This window comes from Daucus carota, chromosome 9, assembly GCF_001625215.2.
Source record: "Daucus carota subsp. sativus chromosome 9, DH1 v3.0, whole genome shotgun sequence".
NCBI classification, from domain to species: domain Eukaryota; kingdom Viridiplantae; phylum Streptophyta; class Magnoliopsida; order Apiales; family Apiaceae; genus Daucus; species Daucus carota.
The window spans coordinates 19,988,972-20,012,557 of NC_030389.2; the positions used below are offsets into that span (position 1 = coordinate 19,988,972).

Below are 23,586 nucleotides of genomic sequence, written 5' to 3' on the forward strand. Positions count from 1 at the left end.
TGTACAGGTTACTTCAATTATTGTTTTTTAAATAATATTATTACATAAATAATTTATCGATCTTAGGTGATAATGCAGTTATCATAGTACACTAAGTGATCTTTTGGTACTTAACTTCTATTAGATGGCGCTGTGACAATTATGGATATTTATACTATACCATAGATTGCATTTCGCAACCCCTAAAAATAGTTGCTATATTATAAAAAATTATTGCAATAACGTCTATTGCAACATTTTTCAAAAAATCGACCGTTAACTTTGCCCCCGTTGCCATAGGGCCATTTTTGCAATGAATTAACATATGTAGTGCAACAAGTTCAATTCATTGCGAGAGCCGCATATTGCAACAACTTTTTCCCTATAGCAATGCTATTTAAATCATTGCTATTGTTTGTTCTTTTATTGCAACAAAATTTGCAACACTTTATTATGATTTAAACATTGCCATATAGCACGTGTGGCAACAAATTTTGGTCCTAATGTAATGTTACTTAAGTGATTTATAGTGGAAAAAGCAACCTCTAAGGCAACATTATAATGACATATTGCAACAGTATTAATAAAAAATAATGGACATGACCATTTCATAAATATATTATTCCACCATTAAAGGTTCAATACAAGAAAACCCCAAAAAACAACTAAGAATGTTACCCATCACAAATCTAATGATGCCTACACCGCCACCGTCAAGAGCAGTACTATTGTTACTGACATTAGTAAAAAAAATTCCTAAATCTAGAATGTTAAATAAAATACATCAATATATTATTACACCAAATTTTTTTATCAACAAAAAATCCATAACAAAAGACTTTTGATATCAGGCCCATTGTCGTCGATTATTCCAAGAGCACCATCTTTTGGGGCATATGTGCAAACTAGCAAGGCATCCTCAATTAGATTGTCGAAAGCAGCTTCACATATATCCTCTCCCTGTCAGCTAACTTCACAAAAGAGAAAATTATCTGAGATACAACAGGTCCAGAAACAAAAACTACCAAAAAGCCTTAACAAATTGACCAGATCAATGATGTCTAGCACAATAAACAAAAAATTACAACATTATACTATATTTTGACAGTGAATATTGTCAAAAAATATGTAAAGAGAAGAATATACTTCTTTGTCATATGTGTTGTGTGCTGTGTACAAGACTTTTCTGCTGATACTATGAATCTATGACCCTGAATAATAGTAATTATTATACAGTACCAGAACTCATGGTCAGAATATTTTGTATGTATCTATGGGCAAAGGTGTTTTAATACCTGGTAGTTCCATTGCTGGTGGTTTCCCCTGATAGCATCAGATGAAGAATCGCGATGAACAAGTCCCTGCAGACATTTATGGTGACACACATTATACCGAGAATGAATGCAGCAATCAAAAATAACAATATCAGGATAGATGCATCATGCATACCATTTTAGCATGTGCTAAATTTTATTGGCTAGCCATCAGAGAGTTCCCTTTCAGTTTCCTTCCTGAAATAACAGATTAAAGATATAATATTCTGATGGTCAGTCCTCTGGGTATCGACGAGACGACGAGGCAGAAAGGAATAATGTGCAGTTAGTCAAAGCTAGTTGTTACCTTGGTGATGAACAGCAAGAGCACATGAGTTGTGCAAAAGCAGGACAAGACTTGTGATCATGAGCACTAAAAACCTTACAAACTCCATTTCTATCTTCACTCAGCTACTTCAGGTGTTGAGTAATGCTATATATTCTCAGGTGGTCAACTTAATTGTTCAACGCTCAAAAAGGAAAAAACACAGAATCTCAAGTGTGTTTTATAGAGTTTTAAACCCCAAGTGATCCAGGATTTAGGGTTACTAACTTTAGATTATACTAATATAATCTTCCCACAAAACATGATTGTTAAGAGATACATGCTTATTTCGCTTGTTTATAATAATATATAATTAAATTTCACTTCATTAATTAAACTGCCTCCTATTAACCTTAAATTTTTTGAACAAAAGAAATGCAAAACTATAAATCTTTGCCTTAAAAATAAACAAATATATTTAATCGAGAAATTGAAACTGCATTACTAGCCGAAGAACTACTTCTGATTCTTTCGTCATGCTTCATATGGATTCGTGGGATAACTATCTCAACTCGACATTACAATATTTATTCCTAAGACACCTACTTCCCAGTGGCATATACTAAATTGGTCTGGTGAGTACAACACTTGATAACTAATGGAAGAAAATGATAAATTATTGTTGTTTGAAAACATCATTACTACATAGCCTTCTTTTTACATGTATTGCCATTCATGTATTTCCCAGTTTGAAGAAATACAAGAGAGATTTAAAATTGTTTGAAGACTAATAGATTTGTCAAATTGTATACATACATAGAGGTGGCACGGCTCTGACTACATTACAAACAGCACAACATATAGAGGTTGTCCCGAGTGGATAGAGTAATAGGTTTCAACATCCAAAGCAAACAAGATGGCTTTGAGAACCTGATTATATATAGATTACAACCATATTAGGCAAACAGGCCATGTACCTGATGTTAAATGCTCCACAATGCATAGGTCCATCTGCTCCCACATGTAAAACAGAGCACACACGTGTAAAACAGGGCCTACATTTAAAACAAACAAAACCCCTAAATTAATAAACAAACAAATAAAACCCCTAACTTACCAACTCTTATTAAATAAACCCACGACCTAATTAAGAACATAAACCTTAATTTATCAAAAATTTAACTCAAATAATTACAAATAATAGATTATACACATGTACAAACTCAATTAAACACACCTACAAACTCAAGTAAACACACATCTAAACCATTACATACTTCGAGTTATTAGGAAAGGATGATAATACCTCTCTCTCTCGTTTACTTTCTTCCATCTTTTAATTTCGCCTTCTTCACTATACTTTGGAAGTAATGCCCACTTAATCACTGAATTTCTACACAAATTTGAAGAGAAACAAGCATCAATTTATAATAAACTACTATAAACATTACTAAGTCCCTCTAAAATAACCTCACTGTTAAGAGCCAGTAGACCCATTTAAACCCTAAATTAATATGAACCTTAAATTTTATCACAAAAACGTAGCACAAGAACATCACAATTCACAAGATCAGAGAACAATATCAACATAATACACAATCAATTAAGAAAATAAGGACATGTAAGAACATAGACCTAAACCCATTTAAACCCCTAATTAACAATTACACACATATACACAATCAATTAAATATATATACACACCCGATTAAACACATATATACCTAATTCATGAGAGACAAACAGAGACACGGGGTTGTGTACCTAATTAGACAGAGCCTTGCCTTCGACTTCTCTCTCTCACACGCCCACACGCCTCTGTTCTTCTCTTTCTTCCTCTCGATCTTCTTCTCTTTCGCTCCTCTCTCTTCGATCGCCTCTGTAGTGTCTTTCTCTTTTTTGTGTTTTTTTTAACCCGGGCAATTCTAATTTTCATATCCCGCCACTACTAATTTCCTTGGCCCGCTAATATTTTTGGCCCCAAAAAACTAATCTAATGCAACGGCCGGTACTAACATTGCAAAAGACCTTTCTTTTTATAGCCCTTTCAAACTTTTTAACGAAAATTTGATTCTATTGTAACGTTTTTTCCCGCATTGCAATAGACTGTTTTTAATTTTTCAATTGCAACGATTTTGTGGAAATTTTCATTTGAGTGGTTGCGAAATGCAATCTATGGTATAGTTACTTTTATTAAAAATGGTAGTCCGATGAACGGGGGTGTTTGCTCTTAAAACTTACGATGTATGTCTATCAGTTGAATATTTGCAATTGTGATATTTTGGTACTTAGAATTGTCTATGTGCACTTCAGCTTTGGTTTTATTCTTTTATGGTTGATGATTTTAATTAGAAAAGATGTACTATAATGTACTCGGTACATTTCAAATCGGCCATTACAAAACTGTTGCCGTAGCTATAAAAAACGTTGCAAATAATATAAAAAAATTGTTCTCATCATTAAATAAATTGTTGCCAAAACCGTTGTCAAAAAGATGAGTCAGCCGTGGGCCCCAGGTGGCGGTGGGCCACGTGGCAATGGTCCAACTGGCCGTGGCGCCATGTGGCAGTCGGACCCACCAAGCAGTGGTTGGTGGGTCTCTTTTTTTTTCAAAATTGTGCCTTTTTGACAACGGAATTAAGATGTTGCATGAACTGTTGCCTTTCCAGGCTAAAGCAAGGCCGAAAATAACATCCCAAAAGTGTTGCCATTGCATATTTTCAGCCCGCTGCAACAATTTATGGGTCTTTGGCAACGTATTTGTAATCTTGCTCAAAGCCATTTATGGCAGAATGAACTACTTGCAGTCTTGATTAATGACTTTTATTTGTACCATTTATGGATGCCCATGATTGATGTCATAGATTTTTAGCCTAGTAAACGGTAATTTAGTGTCATTTTGTTGGATTGTTTATTATATTTAAATTGTTACTTAAAATTTTAGGTATTACTTTGAAGATTAGAGTTTTATATTTTAATATTATATTTTAATACTTATTTTAATAATCTTAATAATTATTTAGTTTGTTATATATCTAGGCAAAAGGTCTTCCTTTGATTAGATATATTTTTAATGTTTTTCATTTATATTTATCTTTTTTTATGACAAACTATTTTTTATTTATCTATTCATCCACTTTACCATATTTTGACAAACTATATTGATTTTAATATGTATCTCTCTCCCTCCCTCCCTCTCTCTCTGTCTCTCGCCCCCCCTCTTGATCTCTCCGTCTCTCATGTTATAAACCATTCGTGTGGGAGACTCATGTCGGCTCTTAATATATAGATATATAAATAGTTAAATATTTAAAAGAAAACTAGAGATGGTCTAAACCTGTTTTATGTACAGGTTACTTCAATTATTGTTTTTTAAATAATATTATTACATAAATAATTTACCGATCTCAGGTGATAATGCAGTTATCATAGTACACTAAGTGATCTTTTGGTACTTAACTTCTATTAGATGGCGCTGTGACAATTATGGATATTTACTTTTATTAAAATGGTAGTCCGATGAACGGAGGTGTTTGCTCGTAAAACTTACGATGTATGTCTATCAGTTGAATATTTGCAATTGTGATATTTTGGTACTTAGAATTGTCTATGTGCACTTCAGCTTTGGTTTTATTCTTTTATGGTTGATGATTTTAATTAGAAAAGATGTACTATAATGTACTCGGTACATTTCAAATCGGCCATTACAAAATTGTTGCCGTAGCTGTAAAAAACGTTGCAAATAATATAAAAAAATTGTTCTCATCATTAAATAAATTGTTTCCAAAACCGTTGCCAAAAAGATGAGTCAGCCGTGGGCCCCACGTGGCGGTGGGCCACGTGGCAATGGTCCAACTGGACCCACCAAGCAGTGCTTGGTGGGTCATAGTACACTAAGTGATCTTTTGGTACTTAACTTCTATTAGATGGCGCTGTGACAATTATGGATATTTACTTTTATTAAAAATGGTAGTCCGATGAACGGGGGTGTTTGCTCTTAAAACTTACGATGTATGTCTATCAGTTGAATATTTGCAATTGTGATATTTTGGTACTTAGAATTGTCTATGTGCACTTGAGCTTTGATTTTATTCTTTTATGGTTGATGATTTTAATTAGAAAAGATGTACTATAATGTACTCGGTACATTTCAAATCGGCCATTACAAAACTGTTGCCGTAGCTATACAAAACGTTGCAAATAATATAAAAAAATTGTTCTCATCATTAAATAAATTGTTGCCAAAACCGTTGCCAAAAAGAAGAGTCAGCCGTGGGCCACACGTGGCGGTGGGCCACATGGCAATGGTCCAACTGGCCGTGGCGCCATGTGGCAGTGGGACCCACCAAGCAGTGCTTGGTGGGTCTCTTTTATTTTCAAAATTGTGCCTTTTTGACAACAAAATTAAGATGTTGCATGAACTGATGCCTTTCCAGGCTAAAGCAAGGCCGAAAATACTAACATCCCAAAACTGTTGCCATTGCATATTTTCAGCCCGCTGCAACAATTTATGGGTCTTTGGCAACGTATTTGTAATCTTGCTCAAAGCCATTTATGGCAGAATGAACTACTTGCAGTCTTGATTAATGACTTTTATTTGTACCATTTATGGATTCCCATGATTGATGTCATAGATTTTTAGCCTAGTAAACGTTAATTTAGTGTCATTTTGTTGGATTGTTTATTATATTTAAATTGTTACTTAAAATTTTAGGTATTATTTTGAAGATTAGAATTTTGTATTTTAATATTATATTTTAATACTTATTTTAATAATCATATTCTTAATAATTATTTAGCTTGTTATATATCTAGGCAAAAGGTCTTCCTTTGGTTAGATATATTTTTAATGTTTTTCATTTATATTTATATTTTTTTATGACAAACTATTTTTTATTTATCTATTCATCCACTTTACCATATTTTGACAAACTATATTGATTTTAATAATTAAATTTATTGTTATTGTTTTTTGGATTGTATTATTTCTGTTAGCATGATCGTACAAGTTGGAACGTTTTCTTTTCAGATATTAAATTTTTATTGTCTAATGTTTGGAGACATATACATTAATATCTTTTGGTTAGAAAATAAGTTTTTTTAATTAAAGACGCTCCTCGAAAAGGTTTGGTGTATCGATACAAGCAATTACCTCTGTCAATAAAAGAAGTAGCTCTAGAATTATGTTTACAAGCAGCAATGAAGTGGTGATCTTACTCATTAAGGAAATGAAATTATCGGTGAAGCTACTAAATAGAGCCCTCAAGTGAGTCACGTAGCCAATCTCATTAAATTATATCAGTAATTAGGATGTGAAATTCACGCATATTTTGGAATTCAAATTGGATCCGTATTTTCCATAAATTTTGACCCAATTTGAGGTCCTTATTAAATAATTAAAATTAAACAAACACCTAATAAATATAATTTAATCCTTCCAAGTTGGAATTGTTAAGACATTTTCTGACATCTTTTGTTTATACTTTATGGATTGTATTTTATAACGAATAAATTAAAGACCATATATTAAGCAACATATTCTGCTTATTTTTATTTATGCATGTTGCACACTATTTCATATGCAAAACATAGTCATCACGTAAGTATATTGAAATAGTACTATAAATGATATTTTATAGATATTTTATAGGCCTAAATTTTATAGAGACCTCAAATCTTTGGAGATTTGGAGTCATGCACCTTGACCCTTCATTCATTTAGAATCCAACGGCTGATAAAATTTCATTTTATAATTTTAATTATTCTATTTCTTCCGTATAATATATGTAAAATATATAAAGCATCTATAATTGACAGTTACAAGTGGAGCGTCATTTCTGGATGGCGGTATTAATCTCTTGTCTCTCATCATGTATATTCCTAAATCGTCCCTCTGTTCTGCTGATGGTAAATTGTTCACCTTATCATGGACTATTGTCACAACAATTATCTTTTAAAAATGTATTTTCTAGTTATTCTGCAAATGATAGTTCGAGAAGAACATTCCGGTGTATGGATTATTTATAGATATTTAATGTCAATTTGTTAGGTAGTTGTAATTTCCTTCATATATTGTTGTTTCTTCTAATCGAATGTTGCCATAAATTTATGTCGTTATTAGAATCTTTTCTTTATTTTGATTAGATACTAAATTGTCTAGTGTTAAGATGTTTTTAGTGCGAGGTTAAGTCTTTTGTTTACATTTAGAAAAACATGTGTGGAGATCTAAAACTGTTTTGTTCTTTTGTTTCTCTGTTCGAAAACTGGAATTAGCATTCATTTTTTAGCACACTTGTATATTTGTTTTAATGTTTTGTGGTTTTTTAATTTATGTGCATTCAACTGTTCACATGCAATTTTGTTCTTTGAATAAGGATTATATGGTTATGTGTTACAACATTTTGTACTTCTTGTAAAGGGTGTACATTAACAGATCCATGAATGTGTCCTTTCACTTTCCTCACTTTTCTTGAGACATTGATATATATATATATATATATAGAGTAAGGTTCCAGAGAAAACCGAGTTATCAAGAAAACCAAGGAACCCTCTTGGATACCGTTGATTATTTATGTAATATATAACCATTTTCTAAATTGAAATCAATCAAATATATATCCTAATCTAACGTATCTAGGGACAAAATCGTAAAAAATCCACTACTGATTAATTAAAAATCTTCTATTTTTGGAATTGACAGAATTAAATCAAAGAACAAAGTAAATTGAAATCATTACATATATTCTCGTCTAAAAAGAATCCTTATAATTCTGAAGAAGAAGACAACCACGAGTACATTGAAACACGGAGTAACTTATAACGATTTCATCGATTTGAAAGAAGGTTTGTACGCTCGGCTGATTATCGCGGATCTTGATCATTTTTTTCAAAGTTATTTGTTATCACGTTTGTATAACCTCAAGAACAAGATGTTCTTCATTTTGATTTATTAGTCTCAAGCACTCTCATCGCTTTCATCTTTATTCCTTCTCAACAAAGAAGATATATCTTTGTTAATCATGGAATCCTCGAATCTTTAGAAGAATATGATGGAGGTAGTATAATGCTGTTTTTGTATGCATACCTAAGATATTGCTAATTTCTTATTCGAAATTTTTTTGATTATTTTTTTTGTTGATACTGTTCGGATGAGTTCTTTTATGTGTTTCAGATCGTAGTACTAGAATCCGTTATTAGGCTATTCACTCCGAGATTTCTTTTGCTACACTTATGCATATATAGATATATGCATGTATATATAGGGTCACGCTCAAGAGAGAACGGGTCCTTCAAGTAAAACCATAAAACCACTAAGGTTCTGCTGCAGAATCCTAAATTTTAAATAGATTTTTAGGATCTAAATCTAAATACACGTTTTTGCATGTTTTTTCATTGTTGTGTGTGTTCAAAAATAATTTTAAAATATAATACATAGATATTGACATTTTTTGCATGTGCAGTTCTGCTACATAACCCTAACTAATACTAGAAATAAATAAGGTAAGGGTTCTCTAGATTCTAAGTCTAATGGTTCTCTCTTGAACACGGCCCATATATATGTATTTGATCTACTTCTGTTGATGGTTGATTTTAAAATTGTGTTTGCGATAATTGTCATTGATTAACTTACTGCGACTAGAGATTAGGCACGCTGTATCGTGTAGTGTAAATCTTTTTTGCCCTTCCGATCATCACATTACAATCACATATTTTACCAGTCATTAGAACGCACCTTATCTTATCAAAGACCATTGATTCGCTAGGTCCCCTTCACCAATCTTATTTATCGTTCTTTCATTATACATGGCGCGCCCACATCAGTGCCCTTCTTTCACTTTTACAGCTGTCTGATCAGGGTGCGCCGTCTCATCTGTAACTAGTTCCTCTTCGTTCACTTCCACCTCGTCCTTTTTCTTTCATCGAGAAGAAACTTCCATCATTTTTAGCAAGATATCATTCTCAAACTATAGAAGAGTTCATGGCTGAAAACCAGGCATCTTCTTGAGAACTTCATGAGACTGGTCCTTTAGATATTAATTTGATACTTGACCAAAATGTAGAGATCATGCATAGCATTTCTCGCAGAGGACGAACTCAATTCGTATATTCTTGGGATGGGGAATCTAAGGATGCTCTTGATAACGAGGCAGGGCCAGATGAAGAAGATTCTGCCAAGGTTCAAGATGAAGAAGAGGCCCGTACTTTCTACCACGCCCGCGCTCTCCTGCTCCCAAACCATCTTCGAACCCTTATGCTCACCCCCAAATTTCTGAGTATGAGCTTGACTTCGAGTGAAATGAAGACGAGGAGATTCGTGAAACTGTTAAAGCTAATAGACGTAAGAAAGCAAGAAAGCTTGTCTGTGTAAGGCTTTCTTCTACTGCTTAAGATGTCGAAATCGAATGGTGGGTGAAATATTATGATATGGGATGTATCTAGGCGCGCCCTCACCTGAAGATGAGGCCACATATATTTGACTACAAACTGAGGCTGTGCATTCCAAGGACGGTACTCACTCCCAAGTTAGTGAAGCTAGGTATTGGTCCCTTTCTACACCATTACTTTAAAGCCATTATTGAAAAGTTTGATATCGCTCCTCCCCAATTTTTACCTAATGGCTGGAAACTCACCATTGCCATGTATATGCCATACAGAGATCACAACCGTTGTGAACAAACAATTTAATATCTGAGCTCTAGTCTTGGCTACTACTATTTGGTGGTGTTGAAGACACACAACTCAACAGGATGGTCTTAGGGAAGGACTAGCAACATAAAGTCTTGTAAGGATCCTTTCTTTTACGTATTGTCTGATGAGAGGATCACGGAACAGTTAAACATCACTCCCAATAAGACCTTCTTATCTAGGCGTGCCTCCTTCCTTTATTCCTTCACTCTTCATTAATTTCTAGCCAATAATCTAACAAAACTTACATTTTATTTAGTTGAAAGGAAGCCTCAAATACGTAAATTTCCACTCAACCACAACATAAAGAACCTTCAAAGGAAAATTCTTACTAAAAAACCATCCAATACTACACAGATAAGGAAAAATATTAAATTCTCCTTTAGGCAACAACAAAACAATTTAATTTTCCCAAATTGCATTACTCTAAAATATGACAGAAATCATCTTACAGCTAAAATTGTGATCAAATATCCCAATTTATACCCCATGATAAAATTTCAATAAATTACATACTTGATCATTTCTCGTACAATGACATGATTTCAAACACATGAGAAAGAGCATGAAATTCAGTAATATTTGATGTAGATCGAGAAAGAAATAAAGAAGCCCGGCAAGAAACTAGATAGAAAGCGAAGATGAGTGCCGAACAAGTGGAGTAACTGCTTCCCTAAAAAAATTGAAAGCTGAATAATTGATGCATGACTCATGCAAATCAGTAGCGAATAAGGAAAGAAATTAAATTGTTTAAATATAACATTATTTTAAAAAGAAACTGGTTAAAAAATCGCCAGCGTTGGATTATAAGGAAATGAAGGCTAAGATTCAGTATTTTTGGTCTCCAAATTATCATGGTCTTCATTGACCTTTCTTACACACACATATACATATATATACACACATATACATATATACACACACATATAGATTATATATATACACACATATACATTATATACATGACATACATATACATATATGTGTGTATATACATATACATATATCTAGAGTTCTACTCCAATTTAAACCAAACTAGCCTACAAGCTAAAAATCCAATTTTTCATTAATATTCTTAACCGCAGAAATCAATATTTTCATCACAAATCACTATTTTAATTTGTATATAACATATCTCTCAAATACAAATATCTACATACATATATAGAGTGAGGTTCCAGAGAAAACCGAGTTATCAAGAAAACCGAGGAACCCTCTTAGATACCGTTGATTATTTATGTAATGTATAATTATTTCTAAAATTAAAATCAATCAAATATACATCTTAATCTAACATATACAGGGGCAAAATCGTAAAGAATCTATTACTGATCAATTAAAAATCTCTTATTTTTAGAATCTGCTAGAACTCAATCAAAGAACAAGAACTAAAGAGATTGCTACCCAAATCTCATACGAGTATTCATCTCAAGTTCTTCAAAATAGAAAAGGTTAATATCGTTTCTATTACATGTTTATATTTAACTTGATTTTATTTTATGTTTTCATGTATTCTGTGTTCTTTGTGATGCATAAATTGTAGTGCAGTGATGGCTGCACGAAAAATCAACTACGTGAATGACAATATTAATCGTTTTTTGGTCGAGTGAAATCTTGAATTTTGAAGAATAAAATCGACAATTTGTCCGAGACCCAGAGAAAACGGCCGGGTTGATACATGATTTAAATTGGGATTTAGGGTTGTTGATTATTTGTTCTAATTTTTATGATTGAGAAAGTATGTTAGATCTTGGATGTTTTGATTGATTTGAGGTTATTGATAAAATGTTAATCTTTTTTATGTGAATTCTGTTAAGAGTTCTATGTTATAAAAGTGATCCATTATGTCACGTTTTTGACATATAGCTGAACTTGGTGTAAGGTGAAGCACTTCAAACTCCAACCTCTGTTTATTCAATCCCTCCGTTGGTTCAAGTTGATGAAAGATTTGTTAATTCTCTTACTGATCAGGTTTTCATTAATGGTATGATTGCTAAACCCCTTTTTAGTGCATATTGAATTTGCTATTTCACAAGTGCAGATCTCTCATGCCTTAGAGGCATGTGTAGATTATTGGTTATTTTTTCACTCCTCTCTTGGAACCGTCCTCTGTTAATCATAATGTTTTTTTTCCAGGATATTGTGGGTATTGTTATAAAGGAACCTTCATCCTTGATGACAACTTATGTTATAGATAGGCATGCTTCCAATGGTAAGGGCAAGGTGGTTATGGAATTCAAATTCCATAATATCATGTATCAAGAAAAGAATATGGCTCAGTTCTTTTGTGTTTATTCTGGTGTTCACAAGGGTTTTATTTATGTTGATGGCCTTCAATATCCCACTTTCTGTTGGAATACTGTGATACAATGATTAAAAAGCATAAGTAACACATCGCTTTGAAGTTGGTGATTCTTCTTTTATGGATCTTTTAAGCCACATCATCGTAGATGATTATGTCAATAGAATAGTATGTTTTGCTTATTATACTTTTACGGGGGTGTATTCGATTGGGATTTTAATGCATTGTTTTTAGTCTATGGATTTTAATGGATTGTATGTGATTTTGATTTTGTGCAGATTCTTGATGAAATGTCGTAGAGTTGATAGGATTTAGGTACAATGCTTCAAAATCCTATTGAATTTGGTGAGATTTCAAAAAACTTAAAATACACTGAAGAATGCCACAAAATCCATCATTTTATGAAATGAAAAAAAATCCATCAGCATTTGAATACCATCAGATTTTAAACAATCCCAATTGAATACCATCGGATTTTAAAGCATAATTTAAAATCCCAATTGAATACCACCAGATTTTGTGGTATAATTTAAAATCCCAATTGAATACCTCAAGATTTTAATGGATTTCAAACAATCCCAATCGAATACCCTCGGATTTCATGAATGCAAAAAAATCTTTAAAATCTCAATCCAATACACCCCTCTTAGTCCATGCTTGTTATCCGATATTTTATTTAACTTATCTTTATTAGGTAGCTGCTGATATGTACTGGTGTGTCATTTTTGTTTCTGAATATAAATTAGCCTTTGGCTTGCTTGCTTGCTTGCTTGCTTGCTGATGGAGGCAATTGTAATCATCGAGCAAGTAAGGTGCATCTGCAGGTCGCTGAACCTATGACTCGAATAAGTTCTAAATTGGTTAAAGGAGAAAAATGGGTAGTTTGCTTCCGCTGATCATGCCAGTTCCTACTTATGTGTGCAGCTGAATTGTCTGGTGGTATTACAATTTACAAGGCATGAACAACTATACACAAATTTTATGTCCTTTCTAGCTTATAGTTCAAGACTGTAAATTTCTATTACATTCTTTTTGAAATATTCATATTTGTTTTGTTAAGTAATCAGAGAAGGCAATTTTTTTGCCAGAGGAGCTTGTTCATTCTTTGGAGTTTAAACTATTTTACTAGCTAATATTGAGCAACTTTGTTGCTTTGAGTTTTGTGAAACAATTAAATGAATATTTAAAAGAATCTCAATTTTTTATCATATATATAGATTTATCAAATAAAATTTGTAATTAAGTATTTCAAATTTTTTTTAATAATAACGTAATAAAATCTTTAATAAAAGGTAATAAAATACAAAGAGTATCATTGACTCTCTAAATCACAACTCTTTAAATCACATATAGAACTGTTCTTTGTACCATCTTTGGATTCCTATTAGGATTTCCTTGAAAAAGTTTCAAAAAATATTTTATCAAAAGTACAAGATTTCGATAGATGTTATATAAGATTATCAAAAATCTTGTATATTATATTAGGTGTAATTTTTTAATAATTAAATGTTCATAATTTTATGATCTAAGATTCTTTAAGGTGTTTCTAAAAGTGATCTTAAAATCTATGTATCTATGTATATTATAAATCCTGAACAGTGCCACGTCATCAATGCCACATATTTCAAAAAAAGTCCACCTCAATGCCACATATTTTAGATTTTGCCATGTCATACTTTCCCTTATTTATTTAAGCATATCAGAATAATCAATCACATATCTTTGAATTCCTAAAATTGAGCGTAATCAATGATTGACAATTATATTAAATTTTTAATGGTAATGCAATAACTACATTCCATAATCATAGAATTTCTGAATGTTAAATTTGTACGGAACTAATTAAAATTGAAGAAAATAATTATATTGAATATACTGCCACAATTGTTAAGCTTATCATGTATCACATAACTACGCTTTAATTATATTAACTTATATATAAATAAATGAAGTGTTTAAAAATTGAAATTTATAATTATATTTTTATTTAATATCCGGAAGTCGTCTAAAATTTAGCTATTTTACAAATATATGTTGCTTTTTAATTTTCGGAATAATATATATTACATTTTCTAACATAGTGATATAAGTATTATAAAAAATATTTTTATAATAATATTACGTCATTAATTAGTATGTATTAAGTATTTTATGTAGGTCAACTTAATCATAGTAGATATGTACTATTACTTAGAGACAGCAATCGGGTCGATCGAAACGGGTTTCACAAATTTCAAAATTGAATCCAAACTATATTATAAATCCTGAACAATGCCAAATCATCAATGTCACATATTTCAAAAAAAAATTCCAAGTCAATGGCATCTATTTTATATTTTGCCATGTCACATAATATTCCATATCTATTTTAGACCAATCAGATGTCCTAAGATTCCTAAAATTGTGCGTAATTAATGGGTCGGTCCAAATGGGATTCACAAATACCAAAATCGAACCCAAATCTATCTGTATTATAAATCCTGAACAGTGCCACGTCATCAATGCCACATATTTCAAAACAAAAATCCACCTCAATGCCATATATTTTAGATTTTGCCATGTCATTATAATTTCCCTTATTTATTTAAGCATATCAGAATAATCAATCACATATCTTTGAATTTATAAAATTGAGCGTAATCAATGACTGACAATTATATTAAATTTTGAATGGTAATGCAATAACTACATTCCATAATCATAGCATTTTCTGAATGTTAAATTTGTACGGAACTAATTAAAATTAAAGAAGATGATTATATTGAATATACTGCCACGATTGTTAACCTTATCATGTATCATATAACTACGCTTTAATTATATTAACTTATATATAAATAAATGAAGTGTTTAAAAATTGAAATTGAAATTTATAATTATTATTTATTTAATATTTAATATCCGGAAGTTGTCTAAAATTTAGCTATGTTAGAAATATGTTGCTTTTTAATTTTTGGAATAATATATATTATATTTTCTAACATAGTGATATAAGTATTATAAAAGGTATTTTTATAAAAATATTACGTCATTAATTAGTGTGTATTAAGTATTTTATGTAGGTCAACTTAATCATTGTAGATATGTACTATTACTTAGAGACAGCAATCGGGTCGATCGAAACGGGTTTCGCAAATTCCAAAACCGAATCCAAACTATATTATAAATCTTGAACAATGCCAAACCATCAATGTCACATATTTCAAAAAAAAAAGTCCAAGTCAATGGCATCTATTTTAAATTTTGCCATATCATATAATATTCCATATTTATTTTAGACCAATCAGATGTCCTAAGATTCCTAAAATTGTGCGTAATCAATGGGTCGGTCGAAACGGGTTTCGCAAATACCAAAATCGAACCCAAATTATATTATAAATCCTGAACAGTGCCAAATCATCAATGCCACATATTTCAAAATAAGTCCACGACAAAAACACCTATTTTAAATTCTGACGTGTCATATCATATTCTATATTTATTTTAGACCAATCACATGTCCTAAAAATCCTAAAATTGGGCATAATCAATGACTGACACAATCCCTATAATTTGGGTTTGGTAAACCACAATCCGCTCGGTACAGTTAGACTCGAGTCGGGTAGAATCGTGACTGTCCAATCCCTCATGAAACAAGAATGTAGTATAACTATCATTATAGTAGATAATCATTCAAATCTATTTGTTCGATTTGACGTATAATTTTGATGTTCTTATTGACATAATGTTTTGTTTGATATATAATTTTAGTTTAATATTGTTTGACATATAATTTCACTTGAATTTTCTTGATATATAATAAACTTAAGTATAAGAGAGTTATGTCTAATATAATTTTTTTCTTCCTACTTTATACTTTATTTGAAAATTCAAATATACTTATTTATTAAATGTATTTGTGAAATAATAATAAAAAATTCAATAAAAATTTGAAGCCCGTGCGCGGAGCGCGGGCAAAAACACTAGTATATATATAAATTTTAAGGGTTTCAATATTAAATAACTTATGTCAAAAATATTTAAAATATTTATGATGAATTCTTTTGACATTAAAATTATATATTTTAATGAAAGATTCTTCTAAGTAGTATGCTTAATTTTTTTACCAAATTAATCACTTAAAAATTTAAATAAATAATAAAGTCTTGTATGTTATGGATATAAAATACTTTATAGAATCTCACGTTAGTCATAGTCACAAAATAATAAATTTTATCACATATTTATAGAAAATGCTTGATTATATTTATTTTTTCTTTTTAACCTATTGTTTACTAAGATTCTCTTAAATATTTTACTATAAATTCTACATATTTTTCTATTATAATTTAAAAATAGTTAAATAAATTTTATTCAATAATTCGTATTTATTCAACTATAATCTTTGTTTTTATTAAATTCTTGTTTTGTTGAATCAAGTCGACATCGCCGAGAACTAATCAATAAATTACTTATAAAAAATATAGCAGAATTTTAATATTACTTGATTTTCTTAAGTATTTACTAAGGAATTTTGTAAAAAAATTTTCTTTAATCTTTGTTATCCATATAAAATACCTTATAGAGTCTCACATTAGTCTTACACATAAAATTAATAAATCATTTCATATGTTTATAAAAAGAACTTTATTATATGTTATTATTCTTTTTAGACTACTATTTTACTAAGATTCTTCTAAGTATTTTAATAAAAGTTCTACATATTTTTTTATTATAACTTAACATGTTTAAATAATTTTTATTCAAGAAATTTAATTATTTTTTTAACATGTATTGTAGTAAGATTCTATTCAGTATTCTTTATTGAGCTAGATGATTAAGAGATTTTTACTTTTATAATTTAATAAGTTAAATAAAATATTATATTAAAATAAATAACTAATTATTCAGTACAACTTTAATTTTTATTAAAATTTCTAATTTGTTCTATGAAATAGACATTCATACAAACATAATCAAAGAGTTACTTAATAAATAACTTTGAGATTCTCTAAGATATTTTATTATTTTTATTAATAAATTTTTGTACCATGCAAGATTATTTTAAAATTTGAGATTTTTCTTGTTAAATTATTCACAGTATGATATTCTTATGACTCTTCTGGTATTTTTAATAATTATTATTTTGAAGAATCTCAAAGCAATTAATATAAAAGAATCTTAATACAAAAATGATAATGATATCTGAAGGAACACTTTAAGAAACCTTCTACGTCAGAAAATCTTAAATAAAATAAATACTAAACTAATAATAATAAATATTTTCTGATTTTCATGGTGAATCTTTTCAAATTTGAAATTTGAAGTTTGAAATTCAAATATAATATACACTTAATACGGTAACAGATTAATTGAGATATAAACAATATAAAAAAGGAAATCAATTGCATATCTTAATATTTATGTCAATCAAATAATGTGTATATTTTGAAATATTGATTAGTATGTGGAAGCTCGATTGTTAAGTATGGATATGTGTTGAATACTTCATCAAAAATTTTTACAAATCTTTTGGGAAAAGGAAATGTACTCATTGAATGCATTAGATATATGTACTAATTGAATGCATTAAATACATGTATAAGATTACCATACTATCCTTTATAAAGTAGATTTAATTGATTTCTTGATAAATTACAATTTAGAATATTATCATAAGATCAACCGTGATTAAGTGGTTTTCTCGGTTTTCTTGATAAACTGGGTCTTAGGATCTTCCATATATATATATATATATATATATATATATATATATATATATATATATATATATATATGGGTCGAGTTCCAGGGAGACCGGCCATCTCAAGAGACCGTAGAGACTCTTTCCTGACCGTTGATTAACAAAATCTCACATGATTAATGTCTGTGTATTTCATATACGATGCATATACATCCAAATAAGGAAATTGGAGAATCATACATTTTGCTATCATCAATCATGGATTTTTTATTTTTGGAAATACTCTAGATCTACATTGGGATGGAATTAAACACATTCAAAAATTCGATCTGTTACAAAACATCGACAAAAATCAGAGAAGAAAGTCTTGGACAATCTTTACCACAGCGGCCATGGTATTGATGAAGCCAGAACGGAGGTTTGTTCTCGATATTTGATTAGATTATGATAAGAATTGTTAATCGAACACTTTTGTGAATTGCAAAACTGAATTTATATTTCAACGCCGTTAGTAAGTATAATCTTTTTTGTTAATGAATATTGTGTTATTCTTTTAACGAATATGTTTTTGTTATGTAGGTTAAGGAATCGCTAGTAAGGTTCAGAGACCATGTGTGCTTGTAGACGTAACAAGTTCTATCCTAAGTTTTGATATGAAAAGTTGTTGTCGCTGATAATTCAAGTATGAATTAAGGGTCGGAGGATCCGAATAGCAAGAAGATCCGGTAGCCTTACTATAATCAAGTCTAGAGAGAATTGGCCTGATCAAGAACATGACAAGTTCATTGAAGCTCTCCACTTGTATGACTATTTCTCTCTTACAAGTTTTTTATTGTTATATTTTTGGGATAAAAAGATAAAAAGTTGGAAATTTAATTCTTGAGACTTTTATATAATTAACTATAATTAATGCATTGTATTAGTTTAGTTGTGTTGGGTTCCTGAGGAGGTAGTTCCGATTTTTGTATATGAGGGCTTTGTTGAATCTTAGTTTCGATTTTTGTTTGCGAGGGATTTAATTCTTGAATTTTCTTTTTTTTTGAATATGTAATATTCTTTTCTTGTAAGTGTATATAGATTCTGGATATGATCGATTCAATTTTTATGCGGGAATTGCAGCTTGAGATAAATTAAATATTTAGGAAGACAATTTTTGATTGAAACTATCTTGTGTTTTGCCTACTGAGTATTTTGGTTATGTTTCTCTTTATCTGCTGATGGATATATTAGATTCGATCGCGATTGGATGAAGATAAGAGCTTTTGTTGGATCAAAGACAGTTATCCAGGTAAATGCTGTTTTTTACGGGTTAGATTCATTGATCATCTGGCTCGAGTAGTAAACTAGGTCTTTATTAAGCATATGATTTTCAATATGCTAAACATGAACTTAATCAAACACGTAGTATAATGTTTAGATTTGAAACAGAGATACTTTATTTGCTGCAGGCTGAGTGACATGATACAGTTGTTGCTACACGCACTTCAAGAACTGATAACAAAATTCATATTAATGGTTAGTTGACAGTTGACATAGCAACTACAATTCCTCTATCTCAATTACGTTTCATATTCTTTCCAGAACTAGCTACAAGATGCCCATCAGAACTCTTCGCAGCTGCATATCGGGTCTTTTCAGACTAAATCTTGTCTAGTGTTTTGATTGATGTGTTAATTTTTGCTTATACAAATCTTTTATAATGATTATTATGTAAAATGTAATTTATTATAATAGGAAAATCCTTTAACCATGTATAAAGCTATTCTTTCCGGTGTTTAGTGGATTTTTAAATTAGTCATACACAATATCGAACATCTAGTATTATCTCAACCAAAAACCCAATATTCGATTAAACTGGACTGTGTTTGGCCATTATGAAGTTTTCTGTATTCAAATGTAGTTGTAGTCTAATTTTCATATCTTCCAGAGCTTCTTGAATTCTACAATGTTCTGATCTTTTTATTTCCATATCATATTTAGGTACAAGCTCACATATTAATCACAAACATGATATCTAGGTTGTTGTTATCAGTTAATTTTGGCTACTAATTGCTATTATTTGCTGTATTTTCTTGTGAGGGAAAGGTTTTTTATTTGCAAGGTTCAGCACAGGGCTGTTTTTTTTCATGTTGATTTGTTGCTGCAATTGCTTTAATTTTGTTCAAGATATGCTTAATCGGAAGATAAGTTCCAGCAGTTTTTTATGCTGAAATATATGTATCTTTATTTTTTTTCCTGCATGATTTCAGTAAAGGGAGGAAATGTTTGTTCTTGGTGGGGCTGTCTGCAGGTGGTGATTTATGCAGGGGAATCAACTGGAGTAAGTGGCCTAATTGGTGGGTCTGTTTTCACAGATTTGTGTGTCCGATGCACCTGTTGGTTTTAATTTGCACTGCAATTGGGAGGGATCATGTTTTTTAGTATTCTGCATATATGCTATTTAGGCTGCTGGACAATTTGAATTCTAGACTAGTTTTATGATTCTCGGCGGTGTTTGAGAAAAGGGAGTAGAATGTGGTTTGTGTAGTGCTTTTATTTGGAAACATCAGGATTACTATTCTTAAATTAATATATATTCATGATATATTCATATTCATATAATTACAATTTTTTTACATGTGTGAATGTCATAGTTCTAAATCTTATTCAAAGTCATTGAATTTATCAGCGCCGGACTTAACATATAGATGATCCTCTCACATCCAAAAAATTATATGTGAACTATGTAGAAATTAAAAAACTAAGCAACTAAGATTAATAAAAACAACTTTGATATATAATTTGATTATTGAGAAGAACACAAGTAAAATAAGTGTTTGATCTAATAAGTGTTCTTCTAACTATCTTTATTCTAAGTTTTGTGTATTCGTGTAATTCTTTACGTGTTTGATGTTCTACTAAAATATTGTTTTATTTTAACACTTATTATAAAAGAAATCAATATTTCATCGTTCTATTAAATTATTTTAAATAATATTCTATTTTTTTGAATAGAACACATAACAGAATCATATATATATGATCGACTAAACGAAACACCTAATAGTTTTTTTAGCAGAATCTTAATGTACTTATTAAATATACTTAATAACCTATTCTTGAAAAATTAGTTGAAATATGAAAATTTCCAAAAATCATATGTTAAAAGTTTGAAATTCCTTAAACATAGATCGTAGTAGGTGTTATCTTGATATTATTAAAAATATACTAGAACAGTCGTTTTACTTTGGCAGATGAGGTGACGGGTTTGGCTCCACTGGTATCATAATTAAAATTTAACATTTTAATTTATACGAAGATTCTATAGCGTGTTCGTAAAAGTGATCTAAGAAAATACTAAAGTTCCAAAAGAGATCTAGAAGCATTTTTTTGCTCTTAATATTTAGGTTTATGCATAATATAAAAATTTTTCTAATATAAAATTTAATGTAATTGTTTTGAGTAAATATTTTGAATTTTCAGTGTTATACATTTTTTCAGTTTTGTTTTTATATTCACTTATCTTTTCATGGATTCATTTAGGTGTTCTCGTGTATGATTCAATATTTAACTATTGTATCTGTTGCTTCAGTATTTGTTAAACTATAACATTTGCTCTCGATTTAAGAATTTGAAGAGAATCATCAAAGAATGGAAAGAAACTTACCCGCGTCAAGCAAATCATACTACAGAAACATAAATAAGGAAACTAGTAAGGTGTTCACTAAGGTGTTTTAAAAAAATTACTAAGGTTCTAAAAAGAGATCTACTCGTACTATTTAAATTTTTTAAGACATTCTCAATAGTGTTCTTGTTAGGTCCTATAAACTCACTATATAAGTTTATATAGTGATCACAATCAGTAACACAGTATGACAATATAAGAGATTGAAAGCAGTAAACTCTTATTCACAAAGCTTGAATGGTTACAAAAACTCTCTCAGTGATTTATATATTATCACTAAGAGCTGCTAGGGTTCTTAACAATGTACTCGATAACTCAACTCCTATAGAGTAACCCTAATCTGTGTTTATATAGACACAGTTACAAAATCAATCTCTGATTTGATATCCTATAAATCAGCTATGTATTCTATCAATCAAAGATTGCTACTGTTTTCTGTTTAGTTTCCATAGTCAGCAAATCACTCCTCCGCTTCTATCCTTCCTTGAAGTATATCCGCTTCTGAGCTCTTTCCACGTGTAAACTCTGACGAGTCTTGACTATGTAAACTCTGATCAGACTTTATCAAACTCTGGTCAGACTTTATTAAACTCTGATCAGCTTCCAGCTTAAACTTTGATCACTCCTGTTCTAAAACAAACTTTAAGAACATTAGTAATCATCAATTATATCTAACAATCTCCCCCAACTTGTGCATAAATAAGTTATGTGCAAGTTAACAGATAATTGATGATGTCAAAACAAATAAGTCAAATGCAACAGAGTTTAGCTATATAACAGAAAACTTTTAAAACTTACAGATACTTTACTCCTTAGCTTCATAGACACCATTGGCTGTCTTTAGATATTCTATGAGGAGTTCTCTTTCAGCTTCTGCAAGTGCTGTGATCATCTGTCTCTTGATCTCCCTTAGTTCTGGATCTGAAACTCCAGTTTGATAAATTGCAGCTCTGAGATCATAGATCTTGTTTCTTCTCATGTCTCTATCCAGCCTGATATTGTAAGCTTTATCAGACTCTTCATTGAATGCAAGAGTACTGATTCCAGCTATTGTTTCTATTTTTGCTGAATTCTTCTTCATCTCAACTAGCTGTCCTTGATGATTGAAGTATTTAGGAATAAAAGGTCCAGCATTCTTATTTCCTGTAATACCCATCTTTCTTCTGATTTGATCTTTGAGCAGATTTGAGATGTGTTGACATGACTTGTTTTTCACTTGAAATATGTGTGAGACATATCTCAATTCTTCCCAGTGTTTAGCATAGAGATCAGCTTCAATTACTCTAAACACTGTTCCATCAGACATGAAGTAGATAAGAATGTTACCTCCTCTGTCATTCTTCACCAGTTGGACTGAATCCAGTTTGTCCATTCTTTCTTGCAATGCTCCAGTCTTGGGAGCACAGAGAGATGAGGGGTCTGTTGACACTGATCCTATACTCTGATCAAATTTTTCATATTTAGATCCTAGTCCTCCTTTATCTCTTCCTGCTTTTCGATGAGAGATTGGTTGAATTGAGCCCTTTTCAAAATTTATCTCAGTCATCAGACTTGGCTTTGCAAATCCTGGTAATGGAGTTGTTGTTGGTTTGAACACAGCTTGAGCCTTGTCAGAGGTTGTGTCTTTCTTTGCTTCCTTATTAACTTGAGCTGTGTCAGAGGTTAATTTTCCTTCTTGTGATTCTGCAATATGAG

At 30.7% G+C, this 23,586-nt stretch overlaps 2 long non-coding RNA genes across 3 annotated transcripts; both read left to right on the forward strand.

Moving 5' to 3' along the window:
- The first annotated feature begins 11,557 nt into the window (after positions 1–11,557).
- On the forward strand, positions 11,558–13,097 carry LOC135149716 (uncharacterized). 2 transcript variants are annotated; one of them, XR_010287882.1, is made up of 3 exons: positions 11,558–11,693; positions 12,125–12,226; positions 12,379–13,097. It is a non-coding gene; the product is annotated as an uncharacterized LOC135149716 (long non-coding RNA). The 2 variants fall into 2 exon arrangements; XR_010287881.1 differs by having other exon boundaries at positions 11,595–11,693; positions 12,109–12,226.
- A 5,342-nt stretch (positions 13,098–18,439) lies between these two features.
- Positions 18,440–20,819, forward strand: LOC135149755 (uncharacterized). Its single transcript, XR_010287958.1, has 5 exons — positions 18,440–18,645; positions 18,807–19,028; positions 19,458–19,515; positions 19,676–19,742; positions 20,477–20,819. It is a non-coding gene; the product is annotated as an uncharacterized LOC135149755 (long non-coding RNA).
- Positions 20,820–23,586: the final 2,767 nt, after the last annotated feature.